The following is an 8,934-nucleotide window of genomic DNA, read 5'->3' as shown; positions in this document are numbered from 1 at the left end:
AAAAAATTTTTTATTGATATTTACAGAAAAAAAAAACTAAAAAAATGAAAACTGACAATGTCCGTAAACCGCTCAAAAAGAGTCAAAATATTTTCAAAATTTTATGGTGTATAAAAAATGCTAATATTAACATTCAGTAAAATTTTCAAGTATCTACAGTCATTCGTTTTTCAACTACAATAAAATAAGAAAATTGTTACATGAGAAATCAAGTGAATATCAAATGTTGTAAAAATATAAATTTCAGACGCTCATAAAAATTTAATTTAAGTTTCTTGTAGACATTTTTTTTTTTTTTGATAAAGGTAGACAAACTTATTAGTAATCTTATATTACATTTTAAAATCTTAGATTTAAAAAGTGAAATTTTTATGAATCCTCAACTCAAAATAATTTGCTAATTTCCGTATTTTGTCAAAATTTGAACTTTAAATGCTTATAAATAAAAACTGTGACTAAGGATTTTTAATTTTTTTCATCTGCCTTTGAAACAATAACCTAGGAGCCTTCTATTAAATTTTCAAGCTTTTTTACTCAACAGATAAAATTTTATTGATATTTATAGAAAAAAAAAAATAAAAAAATTGAAAACTGACAATATCCGTAAACAGCTCAAAGAGAATCAAAATATTTTCAAAATTGTATGGTGTATAGAAAATGCTAATATAAACATTCAGTCATGTTCAGTTCATGTCCCTACGGCCATTTGTTTTAGAATTACACCAAAAACCAAAATCTTGCGTAAAAATTCCTGTTTTTCCTTAATTTTTCTTTTGTTTTTTACGTCGCTTTTGAAAACTACTAAGAAATTTTTACTTTTGACACCCCAAAGTACCAACTAAATTCACTTTCCTATCAGAAAAATTACTGTTGAAGAAAATCCAAGCACTTTTACTGTTCTTAAAGGGTTATGACAAACACAAAAAAATAAAAGTAAAAAAAAACACACATCATTGTAAAATCAATATATTCATCGCTTCGCTCAGAATCTAAAATATATAAATCCATTTTTTTTTGTGATAGACATTTTAAGTTCAAATTTGGACGAAATTAGATATTATAGTATTGTAGTATATTATGATTTTATAGTTATAACTTATTTTGTTGTTATTAAAAATATTATTCACGAGTACTTGAAACTTTTAAAGTAGCTACATATATTATAAAATTGTATACACACAATAACTTTTTCAAATGCAAATGTTCAACAAACATTAATTTTACCTACTGTAATTCCCACTATAATGTCTAACAGTTAAATAAATTACATTAATCACAATAAAATCATAAAATTTACTTAGTATTTGGTATATATGATTATACATAGGCTGACAGACCGTCTTTGCACAGATTCGTTATGCGTAGGTATGCAATGATTTTATATCCCATTGAATTCAAATTTAACGCATCCGTTACAGCGACCTGTACAGCAGATCAAGTTACTCGGGGTTTTTTTTTCATATCATCACACAACTATTACAACCAGGATTAGTTGTTTTTGTTGGTTGGAGGGGGTAATAAGGGCCTACCGCATATCTAACACGTAAAATTTTCGGAGTTACGATCATTGACATAAATAGTAATGTTACGGTCCAAGTAGAAAAATGGTCATTGTAAAACTTTGACCATTAGTTATATACGATAACAAATTTTCAAACCTGATTCCGTGTGGATAATTATATACATACACGATGGCTGGGGTCGGATCACTGTTATTCTTTTCGTCCGTACATTTTGATAAGTAAATTTTGTTAATTCTACTCAAATCAAAACTGCTTTTCTTTCACTCCGTAATAACTGCATTGTCAATATCATATCTAGACACCATGCCAAACGATAATGTGCCAAATAGTTATGACAAGACAACTGTTGTTCAAACTGAGGCACATTTCGTATCTAGTGTAATACGTCAGCATCGTCCCAATAGCAAATCATCGACTGAAACACCGGTCTTAACACAAACTTCTGGAAAGAAACCACAATTGCTTAAAGTAGACTCGAATAAAATTGAAACAACTTCCTTCTCACTCTCTAGAGCCGGGGAAAAGAGAAAAAGTGTACCACCTGATGATAGCGACAAAAAGTTTAAAAAAGTAACAAAGGATAATTTTTATTTCATTCAGTATTTATTAATATATTATAATATTTACGGGAAAGTATGGAAAACCACGCATTTCTGGATCGAAGTATGTACTCGATGTCAAGGGAGGCGGTAATGCTCCACTTTCACTCCCTAGAGCGGCGGGGACGAAAAGAAAAAGGGTATTGACTGAGGCTAGCGATAGAAAACTTAAAAAAGTAATAAAGATAAATTATTATTTCTTTCAGTAGGTATTGATTAATATATTGTAATTTTAATAGGAAAAACATGAAAAACTATCCATTGTGGGTTCAACGTATCAACGTGATGTCGCGGAAAACGGTAACGTCTCTCCTTACTTCTTGCCACCCCTTCCACCAACACATCATCCAATTAGAGGTAGTGTATGGTGGGCCAGTGGGACACTGCTATCTCCAAGGATAAGTCAAAATTATTTAAGCAAAGTACTGCACTTAATGCACTAAGTGTGAACGGGATATGATCGGGTGTGTTTAATTTTGATCCTTTGCATGTTGCATGCTTATATTTATGTTCTTTTGAGTATATTAATCAAACATAGTATGTTTAGCTTTATATAGCTTTCTCTAAACCAATAATTTGTTTTACGTTTTGAATTTTTAAGTTTACCTAGTAGAGAAATATTTAAATATCATTTAGTTTTACATAAGGAAAGCCTTAATACTGGCGGAGTTTCCATATAGGTACCCATTTCAGGTAAGAAAATAAAACTGGCGGAGTTTAAATTAGACCTTTCCATTACCTAACTGGTATTCTGGCGGAGTTTACAATCGCCCCATAAATAGGTTAGTTTATATTATTTATAAACTATAAGCAAAACCATATAAAAGAAAAAATACACAAAGGTAGTAAACGTAAATATATAAAACGTCATTGTTCTTTTAGACACATCTTTTGAAAACTCAATGCTCGTCAATAAAATGTGGATTTATTAAATTGTGGTTTTCATTTACAGAATAATAATATGTTCAATTTCACATTAAAAACAAAGTTGATAATTATTTAAATTAAGTATTATTTATATATTTCATTTAATTTCATTAATACATATGAAATCTGGGCCGCACAGAGAACATTCGGGTTATATATTAAAAGTTAAAATATTTTCATCCTATTTTATTACTATAATATCCGTTTAAGACAAACTCCATAGGACATTAGGACTGGTTGAAAAAAACGTATAATTCTGGAAATTGTTCATCAAATTACAGGATAAATAAGCATAAGTATTATTATTAAGCGTGATTACTTGTTTATGCTGTAATTTTATACAGTATTAATATGTGTTCCGCCATGTTCTTTAACAATTTATATTAGTGACTATTTATGCTGTACTTAACTTTCTTGGGTTACTAATCAGTCTTAGTAATTAGTTATAAATATTAAATATGATTTTCAGTTCTGGAAAATATGATCCGACCTGTTGCATCAGACTTACCATCTCGAGTTGTTAACGAGGATATCAAAATGTGTAAGCGGACTAGAACACTGGAAAAGAATGTAAAATTTAAATTATTTATTTTATTTTAATATTACATGAAGTCTTATATTTCTATAATTGACATTGTAGAGTACAATTCAAATTCCAGTACGATGTCCGGGTGTTATAATATTTGGAAAATTTGAAGTGGAGACTTGTTATTCATGTCCATTCCCACAGGAGGAGGATGCGCCTAGATTAATATTTTGTGAATTTTGTTTAAAATATACTAAATGTCAATCGATTTTTGAAAGACATATGCGACACTGTTGTTGGAGAACACCACCAGGCACAGAAATTTACCAAAGTGGAGATTTAAGCATTTATGAAGTAAATTAATTTTTTTAAACAATTCATGAGCTATGTAAACTATACGATTGTTTATTATTTTTTTCACTCAGGTTGACGGAAAAGTAGACAAAACGTATTGCCAAACACTATGTCGATTGGGAAAATTATTTTTGGACCTAAAAACTCTGGACTTTGGCGTTGAACCATTCTTATTTTACATTGTGACAAAAAATGACGATTTTGTAAGTGCACCTATATAAATACATTTTAAATTGTAATTTTCGAAGTGAAAACTCCTTTCTGCCCTCCGCTCAAATCATGTGACTAAATGCGTAAACGAATCATTGGGCAACACCAACAAAATATGTAACGGTATCAATCCAAACTATCCTAAGTCCATACATTATATATAAATGTATGTGTATGTGTGTGTGTCTGCGCGCAATTATAATACCAACTAATATATAACTTTAAATTTTAATACAAGCCAATACCTATACCTAATCCAAATTTGTTAGTAGAAGTTTTGACTTCTGTCTACCGTCGCAAGACGGTAATTCAATTTTTATTGTTTTTATAGTTGTCTACCATAATTATATTGTAATAATGTTCAATTAAACATGTTAAGGGCTGTCATTTGGTTGGATATTTTTCAAAACTAAAACAAAATGAAGAAAACTTTAATGTTGCTCGTATCGTAATCATGCCACAGTACCGAAGACAAGGGTATGGAAGAATTCTCATCGAATTCAGTAAGTGAAAACTATATGGACCTAGGCATTTTAGTATATATCACGCCTAGTTTATCTTTTCAGGTTATCTTCTATCTATAATTGAAAGACAACCGAGTACACCCGAAAAACCGCTTTCCGGCTTGAGTAAGATTACTTATGATGCATATTGGAAAGGTGTCATTCTAGAATTACATCATTAATTTACATAAGCACAGAGGCATTGAAAAAATTTGCATCAATAATGTTAGCAGTGAAACTGGTAATTGAAAAACATTTAATTTGAAAATTTTTAATAAGAATTTTGTTAGACAATCATAACATTAATACAAATTGTATTTTAGGTTTAATGAGACAAGATATTATAGACACTTTCCAATCTCTGCACATGGTTGTGGAAATCTATAAAGAAATGACTATATGTATAGACTGGAATGTTGTAGACACTCATATAAAGAAGAAAATTGAATTAAAACGAGTTAAAATTGCCCCAGATCGGTTGAGGTGGACACCATTTAGGCCAAGTTAGTTTTTCCTGATGAAAAAAAAAAAAAACGATTTAAAATTATTATATTATTTTTTTCTTAGGATAACCGATATCTTGAAGAACCTGTTTTCATCAAGTGCATTCCAGGTGGTTAACCCTAGTGTACATGTGCGCGGCCGGCGTGTACCTGTATTACACGTGGCTCACGGACGCCGTGACCCCATATACGCCAGACCCGGTGGTGTTCTGCGCACTGTTCGCTACCATTCCCGAGTCGACGCACTTGTACGTTATGAACAACCGGCTATGGCGGACGCCAAACGGGCGCTGGTCTGGTTGCGTGGCGAAGACACCGACAGTACGGTGGACGATGAGATGGTCGCAGTGGCCGAGTGCACATTATGCAAGGAAATGTGCAACGCGTCCTCCACCGAGCTGTACACCGACTGGTTGAGCCTCAAAGCGGTCATCGTCGTACAGGGACTGTCTGTGTTCCGGGTGACGGTGGGCGTCACCGCGCTCATATCGTATGCGTCCATCGCGTTCGCCGAAATGCACGTGACCGTCCCGGATTATCACCGTCTATCACCGATTACGGGTTTCTGTGCGTGTTGGCCGTCGGCGGGTGTTCGGTCGCGCATATAATCGGACTTGGCTGGTTGCTGTCCACCATCAACTGCGATCTGTTCCCGTTCAACACCCGGTCAACACTATCCCACGCTGACCGTCACGATGGACCCTGGCCCTCAAGATTTACCCCGTGCTGGCCGACGTCAGTGGCATCATGTACCGCAACTATCGTCGCTGTTCGGACTCGCGTCCATAGTCATCGCTGCTTCCTGTGGCTTCCCGAGACCAAGGGCGAGACGTTCGCCGCCATACTTTCCTTAATATTATTTTCTATGAAATTATTTCCAATTCATTTATATTAAAACGCAATTATATTTCTAGTAAATTATTTTCAATAAAATATTTTTCGGTTTAATTATTTTTGTAAGTTTTGTTTTCTTTGAAATTATATTTCAACATCTTATAAAAGCGACGATATCAGAAAAGTAAAAAGAATATTTATTCCAGAAACTTGTAAACATATTATCTGAGAAATCTCACATAAATTCCATGTGATTGATGTATCACAAGATATGATATTTAATTTTTCAGATTATACTAACACATTGTATAAAAAAACAATAACTAGTATTGATAAACAAAAGTTTTGTATTATGTCCTACAGTAGTATAGAATACAAACATGATGGTTTGTTTTGCAGTGTAGCTGCAAATTCAACTGCAAAAGAAGAATTTCATCCTGAAAAAAAGGTGCTACATTGAAGATGATAGAAGAGAGATTGACAAAACTTCATAATGGAGTAATACAAATTAAACAAGCAAAATTCAATGATGTTCAAGATCTTGAAACAAAGTATGTTCCGGCTAATAATATGTGGTTTTATAATAATCTTGTTAAAGAAATTAATGAAAACTCACCAAATGATGACTAAGAAAAAGTATTTTTATATTCCTATGTATACAAATAATTTGTGATTAACTAATTTACCTGATTATTAGTTCCTAATATTATGTTTATACTGTTTAAAAGATTTTTGTTATGTTTATTATATTTATGTTATATTTGATTTTATTATAATCTTGTTAAAAAAAATGATAACTCATCAAATAATTATTACTTTTAATTTATTAATTAAGTATTAATTTGTATGTTTTTATGTACACAAATATTTGGTGTCAACTAATACCACATTATAAGATCTTAATATTATGTTTCAACTGTTAAAAGGATTATTATTATGTTTATGTTTTATTTGTTTTTATTTGTTTTTTTTTTATTATATTATGTTGTGAGTAACAACAAATACATTTTTATCATTTTAAGTTATATTTTCTATTTATTTATTTTGTGTACATTAATAGGTACTAATATGCTCATGATTATATTCTAAAATGAAATTTCCTACCAATGTAGTTTTGTTAAGTATTTTTTAGTCGTAAAGGATATCAAAGCTACATTGATGAATGCATAAACCAAAGTTTTACTTATATTTTGGGTCAAAAAACCAGGTATCTCCTTAAAACACATAGTTACTCAATTTAATCATTATAAAAGGTTGTGATAGTTTGGATGATTTTGATTATAGGTATAAATTACACATTGTAAATGTTTTTTTTGAGATTATTCAATACATATGATGTAAGGATTTCTGAGATAAAAAAAAAACAAAAAACATGGATTTTAATTTTGGGGCAAAAACCCATATATCTCCACTAAATTAAACTTGAATTAATTAATTCAAATGATTCAAATTTATTTAAAAATAATAAGGCTTTATGGAATGTTATATTATATACATCCAAAAAATAAAAATCAGTTTTTGAAACAGTAACATGATGAAAGGTGGGTCAATAAAAACATTTTTTATATCTCCTGAACAATTTCAAAAAGTGGAGATACCTTGTTATTGCACCGGACCCTTCAATTATGCTCCCCGACGACAGTAGCGTGTACCGCAGCTATCTGATATCGTCGCTCCATAGTCATCTGCTTCCTGTGGCTTCCGGCCGAGACCAAGGGCAAGACGTTTTCCGCCATACAGGCCCAGCTGAGGAAGACGGACGATTTGGTCAGAATGAAGGCACGCGATCGAGTTCAACTTCTGCTGGTGGTGGAGACGGATGTGGGTGCATGGCAATGACCAGTCGGTTTGTACGAGTACGAGTCGAGCACCCACACGATAATTTTACGACTTTGGACTTGCGTCGAGTTTTCAGAACGTTATACAAACATATTATACATAACATACAATAGATATCATAATTGAAGTGGAGGGACAATCTGCAGCAGGAGAAGGACGTTTATATTTTTTGCAACATCCGCGACGGTTGCATTTGTTCGTAAATACTGCAGTTGTCGTTTGTCAGAAATATCAACATTTTGTCATTAAGACTCAACGGCTAAGAGGGATTTTTTTGTTGAAGCACTATGTTTATCGATTTTGGTAGGCAAAGTAGGCTAGTTTTCAAAAAAGTCATAAATTGTAAATAATTATTTTTCTTTAATACTACATTATCATTGTTTATAGTTGCTGATATTTACACGTGTATACTGTATATCTTTTAAATAACGATAAAAAATTGTAAATATACACCCACATGGACACTTTAATAATAATATTGTAAATAATATAATGCGTATATCAATCGATTTTTCTTTATTTTAAATATTGAATGTACGTACATGACGTTTTATATACATCCATGATACAAGAAAATACCCTGTTTTTACTATAATTTAAAGTAAAAACTTTTTACATATACGTCATTTTTTCTTTGCTAATTGGGGTAGGTACTCAAAACAGTTATTGGGTACACCACGAATTACAAGTTTGTGTATGTAATTCATATAATAGTAATTTTTTAAGTAATTGTCTTTATCATAACTTGATGAATAATTAAAAAATTTGCTATCTATACATTTTTTGCTGAGATTTATTATTATTTTTTCCTCGAATAAGAGTATATTGTATTTTATGTTTTATTCGAGTAGAAAATTACTATTCTGATAAAAGTAAGATTATCATATTTTTTTTCAAAAAAAAAGTACGCTGATGTCTGTTATTGATTAGTGATTACTGAGAAAAAAAGGAAAATTACCAAATAATTAATTATATTACTTATTATTAAGGTTAAATAAACGGTTAAATATTATTGTTTTATATACTGAGTGACTTTTGAACTTACAATTCTTATTTTTACAGTTAACTGTCCTGAATACCTGATGAATACAATTATTTATCGAGTTTTAGCTTAAA

General features: G+C 31.1%; 1 pseudogene; it reads left to right on the top strand.

Moving 5' to 3' along the window:
* The first annotated feature begins 5,274 nt into the window (after positions 1 to 5,274).
* LOC132947650 (uncharacterized) lies at positions 5,275 to 7,818 on the top strand (annotated as a pseudogene).
* The last annotated feature ends 1,116 nt before the right edge of the window (positions 7,819 to 8,934 follow it).

This window comes from Metopolophium dirhodum, chromosome 6, assembly GCF_019925205.1.
Source record: "Metopolophium dirhodum isolate CAU chromosome 6, ASM1992520v1, whole genome shotgun sequence".
Lineage (NCBI taxonomy): Eukaryota > Metazoa > Arthropoda > Insecta > Hemiptera > Aphididae > Metopolophium > Metopolophium dirhodum.
Note: the sequence above shows the minus strand (reverse complement) of the source record. Positions and strands in the feature narration are given on the sequence as shown.